Source organism: Pelobates fuscus, chromosome 11 (genome assembly GCF_036172605.1).
Source record: "Pelobates fuscus isolate aPelFus1 chromosome 11, aPelFus1.pri, whole genome shotgun sequence".
In the NCBI taxonomy this organism is placed as follows: Eukaryota; Metazoa; Chordata; class Amphibia; order Anura; family Pelobatidae; genus Pelobates; species Pelobates fuscus.
In genome coordinates, this window is record NC_086327.1 from 5177253 (window position 1) to 5203707 (window position 26455).

General features: G+C 41.2%; 1 protein-coding gene across 1 annotated transcript in view; it reads right to left on the minus strand.

Annotated features, from left to right (window-relative positions):
- Positions 1 to 25234, minus strand: part of NPHS1 (NPHS1 adhesion molecule, nephrin) — an 88019-nt gene extending 62785 nt beyond the window's left edge. The window contains exon 1 of the mRNA XM_063436921.1: positions 25166 to 25234. The gene's annotated coding sequence lies outside the window, so the exon portion shown is untranslated. The remainder of the gene's footprint in view (positions 1 to 25165) is intronic.
- Positions 25235 to 26455: the final 1221 nt, after the last annotated feature.

Consider the following 26455-nt stretch of genomic DNA (forward strand, 5'->3'; position numbering starts at 1 on the left):
ATTCACGGACTGTGATCTGGATTCTATCCGGACTGGGATTGGCTGAAAAACAGCTTTAGAATCCAAATTCATTAGTTTAGTGTTTATTTCTCTCTGTCTAATTCCTGTTTCCTCTCTAAAAAAAAATACAGGGCTTCCCTCAGCAATATAGGCACAGGCCTGAGTTTGTGATTTTATAAAATAGATTTTGTATTAAATCATGAATCAGTATTATGGTATCAGCTTATTTTACCATTTCCAGCGATGTTTGTTATTCTGTAAAAGCAGTGTCCAGGGTTGTTGATTAGTTCAGTTGAATCAGAGATTTTTTTCAGACTTGGCGAATCACAAAACATAAATATAGCCTTTCACCTCTGTCTGTGCAACCAGCTTGTTATACTGCGCTACAGTCTATGTTGGAGCTACATAAGTGACAATGAGAAGCGGAATCTTTCTCTATCATTTAGCGATTGTCCCAAACATTACAACTCGGCTGTCAACCCACCACAACTACTTGCCAAGTGAATGCACCCCTCACTGCATGTTATAACCGCTTTTCGTTGTTTCTGTATTTATCTGATTATAAAACACATATTTATTCATTGTGCTTTGTTTGCGAGACGCTGTAATTAACCTTGACCTTATTAAACCAAAGAAAAACAAAAATAAAAACACTTTTCTGTTCGACATTAAACACATGCAGCAATCGGCCTCTTCGATCAGCACGTGTAGTGATCAGAGTCTCCTGCTTCTCAAGAACGACAGTCAGATCTGCTCTGGCGTGCGGCCATATCTCAAATCAACCCAATTTGCATTAATTCACAGCAATTGCCACGGGCACGTTTGGCACATAAAAGTCATGGCTGGGAGCCACAGTTAGTTCAGTTCAAGTGATATTTGAGCCAGCATCAAAACGTATGCTAAGATTGCAATAAAACGCTCTATGAATAAAGGGACAGCATTCTCATGGAGATTCTATATATATATATATAGAGAGAGAGAGACAGACAGACAGACAGACAGACAGAGAGAGAGACTGACAGACAGACAGAGAGACAGAGAGAGAGAGACTGACAGACAGAGAGACAGACAGAGAGACTGACAGACAGAGAGAGAGACAGAGAGAGAGACTGACAGACAGAGAGACAGACAGAGAGACTGACAGACAGAGAGAGAGACAGAGAGAGAGACTGACAGACAGAGAGACAGACAGTGAGAGAGAGACTGACAGACAGACAGAGAGACAGAGAGAGAGACTGACAGACAGAGAGACTGACAGACAGAGAAAGAGACAGCAAGATGGACAGACAGAGACAGACACACAGAGAGAGAGACAGACGGACAGACAGAGAGAGAGTGAGAGAGATGATCATGGGGCTTTATCAAATCTGGATGTTCTCTTATCTTTTTGTATCAGTGCGTTTAGTGTTATCACCGCTGTTCTTTTTGCATAAATTGTAAAGTGCTCGGGATAAGAGAGCTATTAGACCTGTATAATAAATTTTAAATATATAATATCAGTATCTTTTTTTAGGCAATGTATCTACAGAAAGAGAGAGGTGATTTATGAAATAAATGAACGTCTAATAATATATTTTACATTTTTCATGGGATATAGGTTGCGATATTCCCTATGCAGCCTAGTGTGTCCCTTTAAGTTACTCTTCCCATGATCCCTCACTGTCTATCCATGCACAATTACTGTACACATCCCATCCATATGGATAACATATAGCCATCGGTTATGGCTGTAAATGTGTGTTATGGCGCAGTGAGTGTAATTAATTAACGCCAGTACAGTTCACACTGTGTTTGTTGCATTGTTTGTCTTTATTTCTCTCTTTATCTGTTCTCCAAATACTTTCCAGTAAATGGCGCCCACAGTATGGCGGCAAGTCGCCATGTGTTAATTTACACTTAAAGCATGGCGCTATTATGCGTTCCCTAGGTTAAGCACCAGATAACGCCACACTAACACGCTTACAACCAGTTTATTTCATGGTAAAATATTTTATACTAAATAAATATTAATTCCCCACCATCTTCCATCTTTGCGCCAATAGCACGCCTGGTTCTCCCAGTATAGATGAGACAGGCCCCCGTCGTGCTATGTGATTTACACGTAAATACCATACGGAACCTTTCAATCCTAACATCCCACTGTTTTATTATTTTAAAAGCCTTTGTGTTGTGTTTTTTTTAGATCCCCCGAGTTTTTGCTGAGGAATTACCGGCATGCATATTGTGAATACCCTCACCCCCTGGGTTCTGATAGAGGATGCTGAGAACGTAACAATGCTTTGGGAGGGACAATAGATCTTCCTGCTTATAAAACAAAATGAAAATTCCAATAGGATTTGAGATAAAACAAAGCCAGTTATAAGAGCAGAGTCATTATCTTTCATCAGAGTTGGACTGAGTGTGATTTTGTGGCTGCCAGGCCTGACATGTGCTAAATAAGAATAGATAAGTGAAACATCAAGGGTCCCTAGAATGTCCCGGGGGGCCGATTCTCTTCTCAACAAAACATTATCCCTAATTTGTTTAAATGCATGTGACGTACATTAGTCTCAAACTCGACTATGTGAAGATATGCTAATATGTAATACTTACAACAGTGAATCACCAAATGATAGAGAAAGATTCCTCTTCTTATTGTTACTTATGTAGCTCCAACATAGAGTGTAGCGCAGTGAAATAGCAAGCAAGTTGCAGAGACAGGGATGAAAGGCTATAGTTCTATTTTGTTTCTTAGTATTAAAGTGATGCGGTACATTGTTTATTTAATGAAATATTGCGTATAAATCATCACTAGCCAACAATGCACAATCTCCCAGATCATCGTGAATATTACAAAATGCGTGATCACTTTAAACTGGCTTATCCATTGCACCCATCTGTTTAACACATAGAGACAAGGCCATACGCAACGGTGGGAAGATCCAACTCAACACCTACAATCTAAAGGCGATAGGACGTTTTGCTGTACTCGATATGTTTAATTAGATTTCATAGAGTTCCAACATATTCTGTAGCTCTGTACAATGGGCATCCCAAAAAAAAAAAAAAAAAACATTTCATGGGGAGTCATTGGTTTGCCTGGTATGTCGAGGGGCTGCTACGGCATGTCCTTATTTAAACATTCAGAATAGCCGCCCCCGCTGTAGTAATCATCATTACATCAAAGAGCAGAAAAAGACTAACACGTTAAACCAACTTTGGTATTTTGACGCAGGATTCGTTTTAATGAATTGTTTACCACTGCATCTGGCAGCGCGTGTCGGATATAGTGTAACCGTTAGAGAGGCTACAGATTTCATTCACAGATATTTGATAGAATACTTTATACAATGGGAGTAGAGCAATGTATCTGCTTCCTAGAGCAGCGAGTGTCACTCACACAGCATAATAAGTGAGTCATTGGAAGTGTACACAGAGCCTCTGATTTGGGTAATTGTTTAGTAAAAGGCTCTGAATACAGTGATCACAAACAGATTGTCCGAACAAACACACTGGGATGAGATAACAAAGGCTGAGAGGTGGCATTGACAGGAAACAGTACCAAGGGTCACGTTACTGATAGACATGTGAAACGTCCCCAGACCCTGTGTGTGTTCACAGACTGGGCCCAGTCTGAGGGCAGATGGCAGAACAAATACAAAAAGTCTATGACACAGCGGATAGACATGCCTTATCGCCCAGAGATGTGTGATCTATGTATCTATAGGCTTTGGAGAAGATTTGTTAAAGATCTCGCAAAGTCCGCAGGATCGCAGGGAGTTTGTTTGCTTTCGTCTCTGGTTTCTGATAAATTTGATGTTTTGAAACAAAAATAACAGAAACCTCAGGAAGTGCCTGAAAGTTTCATTTCAAACATGTCGTCATTCACAATGGAGATCCAAAAACAAATTAGTACTAAATTAGGAAAACAATCAGCTTTAAAATCCCCCCCAAATACAAGCTCTCTTAATGGACCCACACCAGAATAAGTCCATGGTAACGAACGAGTCTTTGTTATAATCGAATGTCCCACTATTAACGCTGGTCTGTATGGAGAAAACAAGGACATCGCATGTTAGGGTAGGGTGGTAACCGAGTGACATTTCATGGCTCCTGCAATAGATTTATAAAATGTGTCTAGTGTGGTCTCTTTAGAAGGGATACTCTTATTATTATGCCTGGTTTCCACTGAGCGGTATGGTTCGGGTCGGTACGGTTCGGAAGGGTTAGAATGGTCCAGCCTATTCAGGGGAGCGTTTCTACTGCAAGTGGGACCACCAGGGGGCATGCGGGGTTTAGACCAAATGCCTAGCGTGTCATTTGTTGTGAGCATTGACATTTTCCTGTCTGCCAATCAATGGATTGTATAGTGTGATGCCAGTAGCTCCGCCCTAACCGTACCGAACCATTTCCTATGAACCTACATCTAAAGTGGGCCCAGGAATGGTGCGGTTTTGTTCGGTTGTATGGGCCACTTTCATAATGGAAACACTCAAAATAGCATACCAGACCGTACTGACCCGAACTGAACTGCTCAGTGGAAACGGGGCATAAGCACCTGAACCAGTACAGCTTATTGTATTATTACAGCTTATTGTATTGGTCATAGCGCTCAGAGTGTTTGGTTGCAGACTCTCCAATTTTGTCAAACTGTTCTTGAGAAGATTTACAAAACTATGGCTGTCTTGGTATCCAGATCTGGCCCCTCTGTGTCTTGGATAGAGTCGTTGTTTTAAGTCGATAAATATAAATTTGGTTGCCGGTGACATACTGTAAGTACTGAGGGCCCCTTACATACACTCAGTGAGAGGAGGAATGGGGCATGCTGGGTTTTTAGTGCTCGGTGAGTGACACTCAGTGAGAGGTAGGCTGAGTATTTAATGCTCGGTGAGTGACACTCAGTGAGAGGCATGCTGGGTATTTCATGCTCGGTGAGTGACACTCAGTGAGAGGAGGAATGGGGCATGCTGGGTTTTTAGTGCTCGGTGAGTGACACTCAGTGAGAGGCATGCTGGGTATTTCATGCTCGCTGAGTGACACTCAGTGAGAGGCATGCTGGGTATTTAATGCTCGGTGAGTGACACTCAGTGAGAGGCATGCTGGGTATTTAATGCTCGCTGAGTGACACTCAGTGAGAGGCATGCTGGGTATTTAATGCTCGGTGAGTGACACTCAGTGAGAGGAGGAATGGGGCATGCTGGGTATTTAATGCTCGCTGAGTGACACTCAGTGAGAGGCATGCTGGGTATTTAATGCTCGCTGAGTGACACTCAGTGAGAGGCATGCTGGGTATTTAATGCTCGGTGAGTGACACTCAGTGAGAGGCATGCTGGGTATTTAATGCTCGGTGAGTGACACTCAGTGAGAGGAGGAATGGGGCATGCTGGGTATTTAATGCTCGCTGAGTGACACTCAGTGAGAGGCATGCTGGGTATTTAATGCTCGGTGAGTGACACTCAGTGAGAGGCATGCTGGGTATTTAATGCTCGGTGAGTGACACTCAGTGAGAGGAGGAATGGGGCATGCTGGGTATTTAATGCTCGCTGAGTGACACTCAGTGAGAGGCATGCTGGGTATTTAATGCTCGGTGAGTGACACTCAGTGAGAGGAGGAATGGGGCATGCTGGGTATTTAATGCTCGCTGAGTGACACTCAGTGAGAGGCATGCTGGGTATTTAATGCTCGCTGAGTGACACTCAGTGAGAGGCATGCTGGGTATTTAATGCTCGCTGAGTGACACTCAGTGAGAGGCATGCTGGGTATTTAATGCTCGCTGAGTGACACTCAGTGAGAGGCATGCTGGGTATTTAATGCTCGCTGAGTGACACTCAGTGAGAGGCATGCTGGGTATTTAATGCTCGCTGAGTGACACTCAGTGAGAGGCATGCTGGGTATTTAATGCTCGCTGAGTGACACTCAGTGAGAGGCATGCTGGCTATTTCATGCTCGCTGAGGGACACTCAGTGAGAGGCATGCTGGGTATTTAATGCTCGCTGAGTGACACTCAGTGAGAGGCATGCTGGCTATTTCATGCTCGCTGAGGGACACTCAGTGAGAGGCATGCTGGGTATTTAATGCTCGCTGAGTGACACTCAGTGAGAGGCATGCTGGGTATTTAATGCTCGCTGAGTGACACTCAGTGAGAGGCATGCTGGGTATTTAATGCTCGCTGAGTGACACTCAGTGAGAGGCATGCTGGGTATTTAATGCTCGGTGAGTGACACTCAGTGAGAGGAGGAATGGGGCATGCTGAGTATTTAATACTCGGTGCAAGGCTAGCCGTCTGCTCTAAAAGACAAGTACGGAAAATGAAAGTAAAACTTCACGACAACCAATAAAGTATCATAAGATAATTAATAGAGCTGTGTTATAGCCTAATTATTCTAATTACTACTGCCTTTAATAACGGGTCATTATCATTGTCTCTAATCATGCTTGTTATCACTGCCTTGTGCTCAGTCTTTATGTAGAACGTTATTTACTAGGGATTCATTACTTTATTTATTAAGTGTGGCTCACGTGTTGGGTTATCAGAGCAAATCATCATAATGGCTAGTTATAGCCCACCGGCCATTAGCAGCAATCTAACGGGAACAAAGCTGCCAATGAGCTGCTGACTGCCGGCTGGGGTCCCCAGGGTGCGGGTAAGTATGGTTTGTGGGGGACTCAGTTTAGTGTGCCTGCACTTTAGAAGGTGTGGGGTGTAACCCCCATCATTCATAGCCACTGGAGTTATAGTCCCCAACATGGCCAGTGTCAGCAAGGTTTAGGGGTACACCACAGCACCCCACTATGCAATGACACCCCAATTATTAAAGGAGCTGAGACAGAACCATCTATAATGCCATGCAGTTGTTTTAACTCACCAATTTAATGGCTGCCTTTTAATAAGAAATATATTGAATAAGCTGCAAATTGTGTCAAACAGGAATCTGTAACATTGAGACACTTTTAACTAATCTCCAAACTGGACACTTTTTTCAACTGAGAAATATGATTTACAACTCATCCAAACCCCTAGTTGGTAAATAAACCCCTTAAATTATAAACCTCTGTTTCTCTTTGTATAAATATCTCAAACAAGCATTTCTGCACACGTTTAAACAAAAATATAGGGACAAAAGGCTGAGACGAAGAGGTTTGATGTTTTCACGCCCCCCATTTTCCTGGGTAAATAAAGGGACAAGCTGACAAAGCAGAGCCCCATCTTTCTTGGCCATTAGCTGCAAAGCTTGGTCTGTGAGCTCATTAGCCAGAACACATCACTTCCTACTTTGTTTTAGAGAAATTCGGAGGATTAATGATCATGTTTTAAAGGGATAGCTATTCAAGCAGGATTGGCAGAAAAATAAAAGATGTTGTGAGCAGTTAATTCTCCGTGACTGATTTATAATGTGTCAGCATACTTCTTTGATGTCTCAGCATATGGATTTGCTGGCTGTTTTATCAATGGCTGTCACCTTTCAATACAAGGGCCCAGCAGGTAGAACTGGACCACAACTGAGCTTCTCGACCATTGCCCCAGCAACGGGGCCTGCAAGAATGAGTCGCATTCTCTGCATTCGAGCATTCAAAGGGCCAGCAATATCTGCGTGGATATACGTTATGTCCATCTACACCCATACAAGCCACAGGATCCAGAAAAATGGCTGCTTTCAAAATCTTTCCTTTTTTAAACATTCAGTCAGCCATGCAGTTTATTTTTTTGTTTTTGTTTTTGGCAAAGCGGTCGATTTATTTTTATAATGCAGACATTTACTTTGTCTGTTAAAATGAATCTAAAAATATAATTAAGCAAAAAATAAATTCATAAATGAATAACATTTTAAAATAAATGAGTATTTTACTAATATATTTTTAATATAATCTATATTTAGGAAGTTATTGCCTATTTGAAGGTAAAATTCACTAAAATGGACCAAAACGTTAACACAAAATTAGAATGGCTTAGTCTATACAAATGTGGGTGCTAGAAGCAAATAAAGTTCCTGGTTGTCGGCTGAGTGTGAACTAAACTCCTGTACTGCGTAAATTGTTTGTTTTGGGAGAAAAATAAAAATGTTTTCAGGAAGGCTTCATTTTGCCCATATCTATCATGGTTACGCTCGGCCAAATTTAATTAACGGAGTAAGATTTTGGAGGACGATTCAGAAGAACCAAAAAGAGCGAAAATGGGCCAAATAGTATACAGTATATATACTGTGCAGAAATACCCCATCACGTTCAGCTCTTTCTGTTCGTCTGTATTCATGTCCCAGCTTTGTTTCGTTTATTTTGTTCGTTCCCGAACCGAGACCACCCCAGAGACCCATTAGAACGTGGAACGTTATGTATCTTGTACGAAAACCGCAAAGGAAACAATTAATAGAATGCACCACTGGATGGCGGCCATTTTGTACATGCAAACGCACATTGTTGGGACAATGGATGGCGGCCACCTTGTCTGCCGAAAGCTGGTAGCGGGACTTGATCGTTGAGTGTCTGGACCTCATTTCGGCCAGGCACACCTGCGAACACCGGTCACCATGGACCGACAGCCTGTTCCAGTTCCAGTTCACATAGATGAATGGCGTTCGGGAGTTACAGACTACTGAACACAGGGAGAATTCTACATGAACCAGCTTTCCTATACCTTCTGTGGTTTTCGTACAAAATCCCACGAATGAAACCACCTCTTGCCACAATTTCCTTGGAACTATTTTCGGCTTCTACCTCGTGGCAGACCGGTCAGAACTTCCCTGCGATGACAATACAAAACTACCGTTAAGATCTGGGTGATTTTTGGATATATTGCTCACTCAGATCCAGGCTATCCATGGATGTTTCCATGTATTTTGGGGGTATTTTTAGTTTTTCTGTGCCTGGAGATAATTAAGTTTAGTACCGTTCCTGACTCAATTATCTCACAGGCACAGAGGAGGAGTTTATATATTATACTGGATAAACCCCCAGCTTTTCAATCAGACGCCCGGTCCTTTTACTTCCTGGTTTGTTTAGCTCAGATAAACTCAAATAGCAGTAAGTTCCCAGAGCACCTGCCTTGCAAAGTCATTGTCACTGAGCTGCATTGGGAAATCTGTGATTTAAACATAGACTGTGACGGCAGATAAGAACCATTCGGCCCATCTAGTCTGCCCAATTTTCTAAATACTTTCATTAGTCCCTGGCCTTATCTTATAGTTAGGATAGCCTTATGCCTATCCCACGCATGCTTAAACTCCTTTACTGTGTTAACCTCTACCACTTCAGCTGGAAGGCTATTCCATGCATGCTTACACTCCTTTACTGGTTTAACCTCTACCCTCTCAGTAAAGTAATAAATCTATGTTTCCATCTACTAATAGTGATTTTTATTTGTTTTGCATTTAGGCAGCGGAGTGTCCCTTTAAGTGAGGAACATGGTATATAATTTCAGATAAAGGCAGGCACGTAGAGGGGATTATAGGAATCAGAGATAGAATATGGCAGGACGTAAACAGCTTATCTCAGCTGAAACGCCAAATGAGCCTCAGGCTGTTCATACGTATCATATTATAAGTGGTGGGATGGTCGACAAGGCAAAATGATCTGCTCCAAACCATGTCTCCATCCACCGTAAAAGCCTGGGTGGCACAGGCCTCCATTTCTTAAATTCCAAGCCGAGGAAAATTGTGCCAGTCACGTGCACGCTGGCTTACTTTGTGCCTGGGTATAACCAGGGCCGGACTTTTTTAATCACAGCAGTCCAGTAACAAGGGGGCAGAACCAGAGGGGACATTGCCAATCCTGATGGTCCTGTGGTACTGCACGAACTCTAGCCTGCAGCTCCATTTACTAGCTTGGCACAGTCAGAGCGTTGGTGTGTTAACCACGGCAATGCTTTCAGCTCACGAGATGAAGACTCCCAGGCGGAGCTGCACACTAGAGCACTTCAATTAATCTGAATATGACAGAGCTCCACATTAATAATACTCCCAGTAATGTGTCTGGGTGTATAACAGAGCTCCCCAGCAATAATACTCCCAGTAATGTGTCTGAGTGTATAACAGAGCTCCACAGCAATAATACCCCCAGTAATGTGTCTGAGTGTATAACAGAGCCCCACAGCAATAACACTCCCAGTAATGTGTCTGAGTGTCTAACAGAGCTCCACAGCAATAACACTCCCAGTAATGTGTCTGAGTGTATAACAGAGCTCCACAGCAATAATACTCCCAGTAATGTGTCTGAGTGTATAACAGAGCTCCACATTAATAATACTCCCACTAATGTGTCTGAGTGTATAACAGAGCTCCACAGCAATAATACTCCCAGTAATGTGTCTGAGTGTATAACAGAGCTCCACAGCAATAATACTCCCAGTAATGTGTCTGAGTGTATAACAGAGCTCCACAGCAATAATACTCCCAGTAATGTGTCTGAGTGTATAACAGAGCTCAACATTAATAATACTCCCAGTAATGTGTATGAGTGTATAACAGAGCTCCACATTAATAATACTCCCACTAATGTGTCTGAGTGTATAACAGAGCTCCACAGCAATAATACTCCCAGTAATGTGTCTGAGTGTATAACAGAGCTCCATAGCAATAATACTCCCAGTAATGTGTCTGAGTGTATAACAGAGCCCCACAGCAATAATACTCCAGTAATGTGTCTGAGTGTATAACAGAGCTCCACAGCAATAATACTCCCAGTAATGTGTCTGAGTGTATAACAGAGCTCCACAGCAATAATACTCCCAGTAATGTGACTGAGTGTATAACAGAGCTCCCCAGCAATAATACTCCCAGTAATGTGTCTGAGTGTATAACAGAGCTCCACAGCAATAATACCCCCAGTAATGTGTCTGAGTGTATAACAGAGCCCCACAGCAATAACACTCCCAGTAATGTGTCTGAGTGTCTAACAGAGCTCCACAGCAATAACACTCCCAGTAATGTGTCTGAGTGTATAACAGAGCTCCACAGCAATAATACTCCCAGTAATGTGTCTGAGTGTATAACAGAGCTCCACATTAATAATACTCCCAGTAATGTGTCTGAGTGTATAACAGAGCTCCACAGCAATAATACTCCCAGTAATGTGTCTGAGTGTATAACAGAGCTCCACAGCAATAATACTCCCAGTAATGTGTCTGAGTGTATAACAGAGCTCCACATTAATAATACTCCCAGTAATGTGTATGAGTGTATAACAGAGCTCCACATTAATAATACTCCCACTAATGTGTCTGAGTGTATAACAGAGCTCCACAGCAATAATACTCCCAGTAATGTGTCTGAGTGTATAACAGAGCTCCACAGCAATAATACTCCCAGTAATGTGTCTGAGTGTATAACAGAGCTCCACAGCAATAATACTCCCAGTAATGTGTCTGAGTGTATAACAGAGCTCCACATTAATAATACTCCCAGTAATGTGTATGAGTGTATAACAGAGCTCCACATTAATAATACTCCCACTAATGTGTCTGAGTGTATAACAGAGCTCCACAGCAATAATACTCCCAGTAATGTGTCTGAGTGTATAACAGAGCTCCACAGCAATAATACTCCCAGGAATGTGTCTGAGTGTATAACAGAGCCCCACAGCAATAATACTCCAGTAATGTGTCTGAGTGTATAACAAAGCTCCACAGCAATAATACTCCCAGTAATGTGTCTGAGTGTATAACAGAGCTCCACAGCAATAATACTCCCAGTAATGTGTCTGAGTGTATAACAGAGCTCCACAGCAATAATACCCCCAGTAATGTGTCTGATTGTATAACAGAGCTCCACAGAAATAATACTCCCAGTAATGTGTCTGAGTGGATAACAGAGCTCCACAGCAATAATACTCCCTGTAATGTGTCTGAGTGTATAACAGAGCTCCACATTAATAATACTCCCAGTAATGTGTCTGAGTGTATAACAGAGCTCCACAGTAATAATACTCCCAGTAATGTGTCTGAGTGTATAACAGAGCTCCACAGTAATAATACTCCCAGTAATGTGTCTGAGTGTATAACAGAGCTCCACAGTAATAATACTCCCAGTAATGTGTCTGAGTGTATAACAGAGCTCCACAGTAATAATACTCCCAGTAATGTGTCTGAGTGTATAACAGAGCTCCACAGTAATAATACTCACAGTAATGTGTCTGGGTATAACAGAACTCCACAGCAATAATACTCCCAGTAATGTGTCTGAGTGTATAACAGAGCTCCACAGTAATAATACTCCCAGTAATGTGTCTGAGTGCATAACAGAGCTCCACAGTAATAATACTCCCAGTAATGTGTCTGAGTGTATAACAGAGCTCCACAGTAATAATACTCCCAGTAATGTGTCTGAGTGTATAACAGAGCTCCACAGTAATAATAATCCCAGTAATGTGTCTGAGTGTATAACAGAGCTCCACAGTAATAATACTCCCAGTTATGTGTCTGAGTGTATAACAGAGCTCCACATTAATAATACTCCCACTAATGTGTCTGAGTGTATAACAGAGCTCCACAGCAATAATACTCCCAGTAATGTGTCTGAGTGTATACCAGAACTCCACAGCAATAATACTCCCAGTAATGTGTCTGAGTGTATAACAGAGCTCAATAGCAATATTACTCCCAGTAATATGTCTGAGTGTATAACAGAGCTCCACGGCAATAATACTCCCAGTAATGTGTCTGAGTATATAACAGAGCTCAATAGCAATAATACTCCCAGTAATATGTCTGAGTGTATAACAGAGCTCCATGGCAATAATACTCCCAGTAATGTGTCTGAGTGTATAACAGAGCTCCATGGCAATAATACTCCCAGTAATGTGTCTGAGTGTATAACAGAGCTCCGCAGTAATAATACTCCCAGTAATGTGTCTGAGTGTATAACAGAGCTCCACAGTAATAATACTCCCAGTAATATGTCTGAGTGTATAACAGAACTCCACAGCAATAATACTCCCAGTAATGTGTCTGAGTGTATAACATAGCTCAATAGCAATAATACTCCCAGTAATGTGTCTGAGTGTATAACAGAGCTCCACAGTAATAATACTCCCAGTATTGTGTCTGAGTGTATAACAGAGCTCCACAGTAATAATACTCCCAGTAATGTGCGTGAGTGTATAACAGAGCTCCACAGCAATACTCCCAGTAATGTGTCTGAGTGTATAACAGAGCTCCACAGCAATAATACTTCCAGTAATGTGTCTGAGTGTATAACAGAGCTCCACAGCAATAATACTCCTAGTAATGTGACTGAGTGTATAACAGAGCTCCACAGTAACAATACTCCCAGTAATGTGTCTGAGTGTATAACAGAGCTCCACAGTAATAATACTCCCAGTAATGTGTCTGAGTGCATAACAGAGCTCCACAGTAACAATACTCCCAGTAATGTGTCTGAGTGTATAACAGAGCTCCACAGTAATAATACTCCCAGTAATGTGTCTGAGTGTATAACAGAGCTCCACAGTAATAATAATCCCAGTAATGTGTCTGAGTGTATAACAGAGCTCCACAGTAATAATACTCCCAGTAATGTGTCTGAGTGTATAACAGAGCTCCACAGTAATAATACTCACAGTAATGTGTCTGAGTGTATAACAGAACTCCACAGCAATAATACTCCCAGTAATGTGTCTGAGTGTATAACAGAGCTCAATAGCAATATTACTCCCAGTAATATGTCTGAGTGTATAACAGAGCTCCACGGCAATAATACTCCCAGTAATGTGTCTGAGTGTATAACAGAGCTCAATAGCAATAATACTCCCAGTAATATGTCTGAGTGTATAACAGAGCTCCATGGCAATAATACTCCCAGTAATGTGTCTGAGTGTATAACAGAGCTCCATGGCAATAATACTCCCAGTAATGTGTCTGAGTGTATAACAGAGCTCCGCAGTAATAATACTCCCAGTAATGTGTCTGAGTGTATAACAGAGCTCCACAGTAATAATACTCCCAGTAATATGTCTGAGTGTATAACAGAACTCCACAGCAATAATACTCCCAGTAATGTGTCTGAGTGTATAACATAGCTCAATAGCAATAATACTCCCAGTAATGTGTCTGAGTGTATAACAGAGCTCCACAGTAATAATACTCCCAGTATTGTGTCTGAGTGTATAACAGAGCTCCACAGTAATAATACTCCCAGTAATGTGCGTGAGTGTATAACAGAGCTCCACAGCAATACTCCCAGTAATGTGTCTGAGTGTATAACAGAGCTCCACAGCAATAATACTTCCAGTAATGTGTCTGAGTGTATAACAGAGCTCCACAGCAATAATACTCCTAGTAATGTGACTGAGTGTATAACAGAGCTCCACAGTAACAATACTCCCAGTAATGTGTCTGAGTGTATAACAGAGCTCCACAGCATAATACTTCAAGTAATGTGTCTGAGTGTATAACAGAGCTCCACAGCAATAATACTCCCAGTAATGTGTCTGAGGGTATAACAGAGCTCCACAGCAATAATACTCCCAGTAATGTGTCTGACTGTATAACAGAGCTCCACAGCAATAATACTCCCAGTAATGTGTCTGAGTGTATAACAGAGCCCCACAGCAATAATACTCCCAGCAATGTGTCTGAGTGTATAACAGAGCTCCACAGCAATAATACTCCCATTAATGTGTCTGAGTGTATAACAGAGCTCCACAGCAATAATACTCCCAGTAATGTGTCTGAGTGTATAACAGAGCTCCACAGCAATAATACTCCCAGTAATGTGTCTGAGTGTATAACAGAGCTCCACAGCAATAATACTCCCAGTAATGTGTCTGAGTGTATAACAGAGCCCCACAGCAATAATACTCCCAGTAATGTGTCTTTAGGCTACAATAAGTCTCTGCCATCTCCTCTCTGAATTTAAGTGTCTGTGGACCAGTGAGGGAGATATTTGATCTCCCCAACGGCCCGTCATGGCAAATGGCAAGACTATGCTTTCAGTTGGCTACTCTGTCCTTAAATTTGAAATGTAGTTTGAACTCCCACTTTAGTGAGTATCTACAATGCAGCCATGCTGGGCGTCTGGAACAGAAAGACAAGTAATAATAATAATAATAATAAAATAAAATAAAACAAACGAAGAACTTTCACAGCCGAGTGTTTCTTTGGCAGTACGAGTGTGGGCGACTGACGGCTGGGCGTAATCTGAGTGATCTGACACATATAAACACTTTGCTGAGAATTCATGTTAAATATTGATTTTAGCTGAGCAAATACCTACCTTCACTCCCGCACACTGATCTAACAACAAACAGGACTGTGTTACCCGCTCAGCCTCCCAAATGGAAAGCAAAGTCTCACCATCTGGATACAACGACATCTGAAGAAACATTGAGATGTGAAAAAATTATCCCAAAAAATGGGAGCAGCGTCTGTGCTCCTGCAACACATCAACCCTTTAGAGCTCTGTTACAGAATGAGAGTTACGGGGAAATTGGACTCTGTCACTAAAGCAGGAATTGTGGAGCATTCAGTAGGGAATTGCAAAGCTTAAGACAAAATAGGAAAAGTGGGAAAATGACTGAAAAGGAGATTATTTATCCCAAACCAGTTATTTTGTCCTCAAGTCTTGTCTTCCCACTGTACAGCACCGCTGACAATGTTGGTGCTTCATTTATAATGTATAATGGCTTTCAATATGTCTCCTTCTGAAAGGCATTATTAACTATTAATTGGTAATTCTCTGCCCTGACCTGGCTGAGACACCAGCAGAGGTAACTCTGCTACACCTCCCAAGTGTCCCTATCTAGGAGGACAGTCCCTATTTGTGGCCCAAATTATTCAGTCCCTTTTTTTATCCTAATGTCCCTCTTTTCTACGAGCTCCATGTTGTTGGTGTGTCTGAGTGTATAACAGAGCCCCACAGCAATAATACTCCCAGTAATGTGTCTGAGTGTATAACAGAGCTCCACAGCAATAATACTCCCAGTAATGTGTCTGAGTGTATAACAGAGCTCCACAGCAGTAATACTCCCAGTAATGTGTCTAAATGTATAACAGAGCTCCACAGCAATAACACTCCCAGTAATGTGTCTGAGTGTATAACAGAGCTCCACAGCAATACTACTCTCAGTAATGTGTCTGAGTGTATAACAGAGCTCCACAGCAATAATACTCCCAGTAATGTGTCTGATTGTATAACAGAGCTCCACAGTAATAATACTCCCAGTAATGTGTCTGATTGTATAACAGAGCTCCACAGTAATAATACTCCCAGTAATGTGTCTGAGTGTATAACAGAGCTCCACAGCAATAATACTCCCAGTAATGTGTCTGAGTGTATAACAGAGCTCCACAGCAATAATACTCCCAGTAATGTGTCTGAGTGTATAACAGAGCTCCACAGCAATAATACTCCCAGTAATGTGTCTGAGTGTATAACAGAGCTCCACAGCAATAATACTCCCAGTAATGTGTCTGAGTGTATAACAGAGCTCCACAGCAATAATACTCCCAGTAATGTGTCTGATTGTATAACAGAGCTCCACAGTAATAATACTCCCAGTAATGTGTCTGAGTGTATAACAGAGCCCACAGCAATAATACTCCCAGTAATGTGTCTGAGCGTATAACAGAGCTTCACAGTAATAATACTCCCAGTAATGTGTCTGAGTGTATAACAGAGCTCCACAGCAATAATACTCCCAGTAATGTGTCTGAGTGTATAACAGAGCCCCATAGTAATAATACTCCCAGTAATGTGACTGAGTGTATAACAGAGCCCCACAGCAATAATACTCCCAGTAATGTATGAGTGTATAACAGAGCTCCACAGCAATAATACTCCCAGTAATGTGTCTGAGTGTATAACAGAGCTCCACAGCAATAATACTCTCAGTAATGTGTCTGAGTGTATAACAGAGCTCCACAGCAATAATACTCCCAGTAATGTGTCTGAGTGTATTACAGAGCTCCACAGCAATAATACTCCCAGTAATGTGTCTGAGTGTATAACAGAGCTCCACAGCAATAATACTCCCAGTAATGTGTCTGCGGGTATAACAGAGCTCCACAGCAATAATACTCCCAGTAATGTGTCTGAGTGTATAACAGAGCTCCACAGCAATAATACTCCCAGTAATGTGTCTCAGTGTATAACAGAGCTCCACAACAATAATACTCCCAGTAATGTGTCTGCGGGTATAACAGAGCTCCACAGCAATAATACTCCCAGTAATGTGTCTGAGTGTATAACAGAGCCCCACAGTAATAATACTCCCAGTAATGTGTCTGAGTGTATTACAGAGCTCCACAGCAATAATACTCCCAGTAATGTGTCTGAGTGTATAACAGAGCTCCACAGCAATAATACTCTCAGTAATGTGTCTGAGTGTATAACAGAGCTCCACAGCAATAATACTCCCAGTAATGTGTCTGAGTGTATTACAGAGCTCCACAGCAATAATACTCCCAGTAATGTGTCTGAGTGTATAACAGAGCTCCACAGCAATAATACTCCCAGTAATGTGTCTGAGTGTATAACAGAGCTCCACAGCAATAATACTCCCAGTAATGTGTCTGAGTGAATAACAGAGCTCCACAGCAATAATACTCCCAGTAATGTGTCTGAGTGTGTAACAGAGCTTCACAGCAATAATACTCCCAGTAATGTGTCTGAGTGTATAACGGAGCTCCACCGCAATAACACTCCCAGTAATGTGTCTGAGTGTATAGCAGAGCTCCACAGCAATAATACTCCGAGTAATGTGTCTGAGTGTATAACAGAGCTCCACAGCAATAATACTCCCAGTAATGTGTCTGAGTGTATAACAGAGCCCCACAGCAATAATACTCCCAGTAATGTGTCTGAGTGTATAACAGAGCTCCACAGCAATAATACTCCCAGTAATGTGTCTGAGTGTATAACAGAGCTCCACAGTAATAATACTCCCAGTAATGTGTCTTTAAACTACAATAATTGTTTAGGAATCAGTCTGTAAATAAATTAGTGTCGCTCTTTGTCCCTGTGAAATGTTGACAGGGATGCTTTGCCATACGCACTAGTAATCTCAGTCTGGGTAACCAGCTAACATTTGGGGATTTTTTCTTTTTACATTTGACAATTTTTATTGTTTTTGTGTTTCGGCCCCTGTTGGGGGGTCGACTTAAAAGGAAGCAGGGTGGGGGAAAAGCAGCCGCTGTAGGACCTGTTATTCACCCCTTTCGGCTTTACCTCCCTTCCGCTTTACTCTCTTTTCCTATCTCAATAAGAAGTTTACCCTGCCTATTCTCTAAGGCCGGCCTTCTGGCCTAGGATGTTATACCCTTGTGGAGTGGCAGAGGTTGGCAGTGGTTGGTCGGTCGGTGTGCTGTCCATTTTGCTAAATGGGGGGGGGGAGAGGAAAAGGGGTCCCTTGGGTTCGGTACACTCAGGTTTAAGTTGTGGTACCTCTCTAGGAGGACGGGTATAAATTTGGGGATTTTTATGTCTCTGTGCAGTTTAAGCTTTCCCTTTGGTGACACACAGCCTGTGACACCAGAGGAAATTCTCCATAAAGAGCAGTACAAGCATGGCTGCCATCATCATGATACACACATGATGAATAGCGTGAGCAAACATACGAGAATTACAAAAATAAACGACATTCCACGTGAATTTACTGCCCTGGCAGCAGATCCCCAGGCTTTGCAGGTTCTGCAATAAGCCCTGCTCAGACCCAGGACAGATTCAGCCAATCATGTTCTATAGCACCGCTGGGCCTTTATGGACACAGTAAGGGATTGTGGGAGTGGGAGTGGAATTGCCAGATTTCTTCCTGGAGTGCTCCTTTAAATGGCACATCTTGTGCTTTTTAGGGGTTAATCCACACAGGTGTCTTTCATTTTCTGCCAAATAATAAACATGGTTTCCATTCTGTAGAAGAGGTTATATGGCGCAGTTGCAGGCGTTTGCCCAAACTGTAGCAGGTTTTCTTCAATTATACGGCGTGCGTAGTTTGCAGTTCTGAGTAGAAAAGAGCATTAGAATTTTATTGCATTATTGTTACAATCTTCTGTTTCACAAGCAAGAAAATATAGCCGCTGTGACAGATACCATAAAGGGAGATACATATCTCGGATTTTAAAAAAAGCCATCTTTTAATACTCAGCTGTTAAAGCCAGAGCTCAGAGTGATCTTTCTGTTAGCATTGCGGACAGCCCTCGCTGTTAATATCTCACTAATATTCTCATGCAATGATTTGCTGGTCTCTTTGGCACACAGAGAGTTAATCGGAGTAAAGACTAACTAAATGGCTGTGTAGAGCCTCCCAGACACTGCAAAGTGTACAGAGCAATCGACAGGCAGATGGCGAGAAGAAGTTAGCAAGTAAATGTCGCTCGCTGTCCAATTTCTATCAGACAAACACGGCAGCTCCACAAACACACAGACACACACTTCTGTTAACAAACAAGTGTGTCCATCCCCTCCCCCTCTGGCACACAGTGCTTTAATGCAGAGTAAAGAGGGGGAGCAAGACTTACTGTCTGCCGCACCCCACCCCGCAATAAACACACGGCAGGCTATTGAGGACAGTATAGTGTGGGCTGCTATTGTAATGCTAGAAAGGAAGCCATTCTGTGTGTCCCTCATCATCTGACGCCATCTGCTCACCTTGACGGAGAGTTGGCAGGGTGCGTGCCCGTACCAGGCCTGTGTGGCTGGCACACAGTGTGCGCTGTGATTGTATCTGTGTAATATGTCGTTACGATGTGTGTATGTGCAGGAATTACCTGGAATTTGGACTAGAGCTGCTGTTGGTCTGCACATGAAAAGTGCTGCTATGTGCTATCTAGAATGTAAACGCTAAAGGAAGAAATTAATTTAATGAATCCTAAAGGAACCACCTGAATTAGTCCAAACACATGTGACATACTGTATGTAAATGCTAATAATACTAAATACATTTCAGGGCAACGCTTTTCATGTACCGACCATCAGAATGGAAACACATTATATGGGTCCAGGAAAGCGATGATCTGGGCATTTCTAACTGGAGTTGACAAAGCCCAAAGTATCGTCTATTCACACTAATTGCAGGATGTCCTGCCCTGTTCTGTTTAGGATTCCTGTATGAATTCTACATAACGGGGCATTCAGGTGCTGCCCATCAATGTGTGTCCAGGAATACACCATAGATCTGACGTATATTGAGCCCATTCCGTCTCCGTCAGACCACTATTGTTAATCTATGTCTGACCTGGATAATAAAGCAGGAATTCACAGGAAATGTAACATTTTACACCAATGAGAGACTGGAAACATTCCACGATTTCCCAGTTGGTTATTTGACCTAAAGGTTGCGATGTATCACAATTCCCGGATTGCCATGCCCCGTGCAATGAAAGGGTTAACCCAGTGCTGTGCGGTGACCCCCTGTCACTGTATAGGTTTAGTGGCCAAACCTCATCACTCCAGTCCTTGCCGGAGCGTGTGGGAGCACAGACACATGTTTCAGGAAGGCTGTGTGCAGCTCGTACAATAGGCCTTATATAGGGGGGGACGATGGAGTGTCACACGCTGACTCTCTATTCAATGCTCTCTCTGCTCTCCCTCTGCCAGCAATTCCACCATGAATGGAAACAGCAGGTTCAATTCCCATCGCCCTCCCCCACCTCGCCCCACAGAGCATGGGAATCCTGGCAGCTTGGCTGGAAGGCCAGGTGATGGCTGATATGGATGGCTGCGATCCAGCTGTCCTGTGCAGGTATTCTCGTAGCAGCACTGATTATTAGCTCTCTCAGTGAACGGGGATTGACTGGTCTGGTTAGCTAATAACATAACACAGGCCTGGATCCAAGAACTAGCACTCTAATACGCCAACCTGAGATTAACCAATAAACTTCAATGCTTAGAAATGGATTGGTTGGACGTTATTGAATAAGAAAACAATACAGGGTCATTCATTAAAGTCTGAATTGCTGAGAATTGAAAGTCGGCTCCTTTAACCTAAAATGCTCCATTCTCCTCAGATTCACTTTGCATTCTGGGTAATTCACACCTTGGTAAATAAGCCTGAGTAGATTTGTATATCATGTCTGTTTAAAGGGTTAGAGATTACTCCAATTCTCCCTTCCATTTTAAAAACATAACAGAAAAAAAAAAACAGAAAAAAAAAAAAAAAAAGATACATTTCTGATTGTGTCATGTTTGCTGCAAACCCTCAGAATCTCTAAAAAAAAATAAAAAAAGTCCAGGAAGGGTGTTTTCTCAGACAGTATCCCATTAACCCTTTAATGCAGCACATTGACGGGATGTGCAGTTCAGTTGTGAGTGCCTTCATTCATGAAAATAATGAATAAAACTACCCGACAAGGAGGATTTAGAGGAGCCGGATTGGCCATTCTAATGGCAGCACATGAATACCGCTGCATTGAGGTATGTAGAATTCAAATGCTGCGAGTCAGAAACCAAATGATTAATCAATCAGGACTCTTACAGCATATAAATGATACATACTGCAACGTGCTTCCCATCAATACGGCAAATGAATGCGTGCCTCAGAAAGATCAAATTACTGACAGCATGAATTAAACGTCAGTGCAAGCTCCTCGTATTATAAACACCATACAAACCCATGTACGGGTCAGGGGATGCAGTGCTTCCCTCTGTGATGTCATGGACTATAGGGGCGGGCCTTTAGATCTATTGATTATTTCTTTTTTTGCAAATTGCTGCAGAATTAATGAATAAGGTGAGGGGACAGGAATAAGCGATTCTTCGCATTATAACACATGCAAGGGGCACAAGATTTCCCAGATCCAGCATGATATCCTTGATACGACGGCGTGACATCTCTTGGTTTAAGTAGTTATGGTGCTTAACGCGCCCCATTAAATGAGCTGTAAATATAATCACTCTAATTAGAAGCATGTATCTATATCTTGATGATTTTCAACATCATTTGTCAATATTTATAAAAAATATTGGAGCGCTATATATTTAGTGTCAAAAACATTCCATGCCCATATATATAAAAACACTTAGCTCAATGATATTTGTCAGTATCCCCATGCAGACTCATGTGCTGGATCAAATATGGAATCCTATATGTATTTAAAAGAACACTCAAGGGACCATAACCACTACAGCTCACACAGTAACGATAAGGGGAGAGGATCAGAAGCAGGGTATTCAGTCACTGGTGACCAGTGGGACCCAGGTAAGTTGATAAACTCTACTAGAGTGGTTTGAGTACTTACAAGAAGATGGCACCAGGTGACTCCTGACACCATAAACAATAGCAGACTGTAGTGGTTATGGTGCTTGCAGTGTTCCTATTAAAATAAATGATACCATTAATCAGTGGTACATTCAGCGCAGACTTATAATATACATATACACACACATATATATATATGATATCCTGATGAAAGTCCACAGGTTGGACTGAAACGTCGATTTTTATGTGATTCCATTAAAAGTTATATTTTAACTGGACAATATCCGTGAGTGCAGCCATTCTATTTGAGTTTATATATATATATATATATATATATATATAAAAGGGTTTGTTGGTGCCAGGTTCACAGACATTTTCAGGTACTGCCAAATCACACAAATGATACATTTCTAAATATACACTTGAGAATTGAAACAACACTTAATTAGTAACTATTTAACAAACACATTTTCACTCATATTGTTAAGATCCCGTTTTTCTCTGAATATCACACTCAGTTAATCGCTGTTACTCTTCATTGACCAGATATCCTTTAACCACATCTCACTTTATTTCTTTTTAGCCTGGTCCGAGAGGGGACAGAGGTTAAAATGCTCGTTTCCATAGCAGCATCAAAAGCTTTTTAAACAAATATCTGCTGTTTTTCTAGAGATAAAATGTTTTTGTAAAAAAAAAAAAAAATCATTGATTAATGTATTTCCTTTTCTTTTCTGAGCTTAGTCTAGTCACTCGTGGTGTGGATGATGTAGTCAAACACTAGAGATAGCATCAGCGAATGTTTAATGTCAAAAACAAACATTATTAAAGATCTGCTGCGCCTCCTCCAAGATGGCGGCTGTACTAGATGTGCACAGGGCGCATGTATCTGTCCACAACAAATGCTCATATCCATCCCACAATCCTGTGAGTGCAGCCACCCACAGCAGAAGGAACAGAACAACCCTAAACACAATACAGGTTGCGCCAAATACTGAGTCTAATAAGCCCCAAAAATTGCTGGAGATATTCTTAGTTGGTAACTGTCGAAACTTCAAATGCTTGTAAATAAAACAGAAAACAACTAATAATAGTGCAGATTGTCTGGTGCTAGGTGTAAGATACACAACTGAGATATTGGGCTAGCACTCACATTCAATAGAGCTATAGACCAGCCCTGTGTAAGACAGCATTCAGCGGTGAAATCCCCAGAGAACTACAAATCCATCAGTGGGATTGTCTCAAGCATTTTCTGGACTTACTGGTTTAAGTTTTTGGCGCAACCTGCAGGGATTTAGGAGTGTCCCTGTTTACAGTGGCCTGTCTGCACATTTTTGCACCTTTATCTCTCCACCTGTCACTAGATATATTATTTGGCGCAACCTGTATTGAAAAGTAGGATCTAACTAAAAACACAAAATGGAGAACAAAACCTCATAGGGTAATAACGTTTAAATATATAGAATCTCCAGAATTCAAGGCTGCACTCACAGAGTTATGAATAATTCAGGCTCATCGAAAGTTTGTAGCTTCTGGGAGATTCAGCAATGTTCAAATGTTGAATGACTCATGTGAAGAGAAAATTAAAAACAACATAGTGCAACACTGATATAAAGTAAAAAACACACTTTAATGGTTACACTTACAAGAAACAAGTAAATAAAAAAAAACATCAGTATAATCTTGTAGTCCCCAGTCCTGATCACAACGATATAGGGTGCTGGAGTCCTCCAATACAAAATAATAAAAATATATAATAACTCTACGCGTTTCGTCTAATTATTTAGACTTCATCAGGAGTAAAATGTGCATGAGTATAAAGTGCTGTAGTCCATGGGGGAACCCAAACCTCCTTTTAAAAGTCCCTCCTTGTTGTATTCTTTGGATTTGTGAACTTTCGGTAGAAAGTAAAATGTAGGGATTCTTGGAAACTCTTGATATAGAAAATGATAGACATTTGTGTCAACGACCTGCATTGTCTTAGCTTTCTCCAATAAAGCTCGTAACTCACTTTTAAACTCATGATTGGGATTGTTTAGTGGTTTCACGTAGGTATTTTTTTATCACCCAATAACCTATACGCCTCATCTAAATAATAGTCCACAGACATAACTACAATGCCTCCTCCTTTATCCGCATTCTTAATAATTAGATCATCTCTTTCTTGAGTTGATTTAAGACTTGCATTTCGTTTTTTTGTCAAATTATTGCAGTATTCTCCTTTTGGGGTTAATTTATCTAGATCCTTTAATACCATTTTGTTGAAAACTTTGATTTGACTACCGCTATCATAAGGGCAAAAAGTGGATCTCGGTTTAAATCGTTTACAAGGGTTCTGTTCATGTGTTAAGATTGAATTGGTATTTATAGGGTTTTCAAGCCTTTCCTTGATGAAAAATCTCTCAAGTTTTTTTAACAAAACAGGAATGCATGATCTTAAAGAAAGGTCTAAAATATACCCCAAATGTTCCTCCCAATTCATTTCAAATGTATATAATCATGTAGAAGTTTAATAGAAAAATGAGCTTAACGAGATTTTTCATCAAGTAAATACCAATTCGATCTTAACACATGAACAGAACCCTTTTAAAGCGGGGTGAGTGCAACCTTGAATTCTGGAGATTCTACATATTTAAACGTTATTAAATTTTGAGGTTTTGTTCTGCATTTTGTGGTTTTAGGTAGATCCTACTTTTGCGATTTGTATTTAAGGATTGAGAGGAATCCTTTGTTACACCTTGTATTTGAAAGGGGTAATTACCTTTTTGCATTTACTATATTTACGCTGCACCTGGGTGCTCTATATATTCACCTTCTAGCTTTGTAACCTATATTGTGTTTAGTGTTGTTCTGTACAGTAAAAATTAAAATCCAGCGCACTCGCTTGTCTACTAAACAGTTTTAGTGCTGAACAATTTTGTTAGTTTTATTAAAAACACCTGATCTAGGCAAAAAATAATGGGGGTTTAGTTACATTATATGATCATACATTGCATAAGCCTGCCACAAACGTCAATGTACCCCATCTTTGGCAGGTCCTACTCTGTCTACTAAATGAGCTACTCACTTGGGGAAATCCTTCCATCTCAAGTTCTCTGCAGTACAAGGCTTAAATAGGGTCCTGAGATGAGACACCTGTAACAGGGAGGGGTGCAAAACCAAGGAGTTGGCTAGACTCCTAAATATATATGGGAAAACAAGGGACTGGCTGCACTCACCTAAACATGCTTAATATTGGCCCCCAGCAGCACCCCATTTAAGCATGTTCAGGTGAGAGCAGCCAAACCCTTGTTTTCTCATAGTGTTGTTCTGTAGACATGTGCAATTAGTTTCGGTCCGAATTTAAATTCGGATGAATTTCGGCAATTCGGACATTCAGATGCTTCTGAATTGCCATGGTGCCGAATTGCCGAAGTCCCGAATTTCGGAACCAATTTTTTTGCCCATGCACATCCCTATTGTTCTGTAACGTCTCTCTGTAAGAGGTTGATGATATTTCTTACACTCAGTGTTTGCAACCTTCACTTTTATATTTAGACATTTTGTGTATTAAGTGTATTACCCGTAGCTGAAGGATGCCACACTGGGGGGCTATTTACTAAGATCTAAATTGCTGTGAATTGTATTCTGAATAGGAAAATTAAGCTGAAAAACGTATCTGGGAAAATTTCCCAATTCAGCTCTACTCACAGGTTGGATAATTTGAGCATATTTTGCAATTTGGGTTTCACTTTGCTACAATTCAGCGTTTAGTGAATAAACTACAGAGAATTGTGGGAGGATTAGCTTGCAACCGTTTTATCAGAAAATAATAATAATATTAATAATAATAATAGAAAATTACAAAATGTTGACTCCTCACGCAGTAAGACGTTCACTCTGAGGGTTTTTAATTCTGACGTCACTAAAAGTAAAAATAAAAAGCTATTACATTTACTCTGTATTTTAATGTTTGTTTCCTTTTCTAACATACTTTGATATTGTTTTTGACTTTGCTACACGGTAATTGCATTTCTGCTATTTCTGGTTGTTGTTTTCTCTAAGAAAGAGAACTGGATTTTTGGGGGGCGGTTGGGGTGTCTGAGAATATTGAGGTGTAAATGCAGCCCTGCGAGTCTAACTTAGATTCAGCTTAGATCATATACACACTAATGAAGGCATGCAATGAATTAGCCTAGTACAATATGCTTAATGTGTGCAAGGGCACCACCAGCACCTCGGAAGGAGTTGTGTTTGTGTATTATCGTTAGAATGGAGTTTTAGCTCGGCTGTTTTGGCATTAATGTTGTCAGTCAGCTCTTAAAGGGACCATAACAACTAATGTCGCTTGCTTAGGTTATGGTGCAGCGCTTCCTGT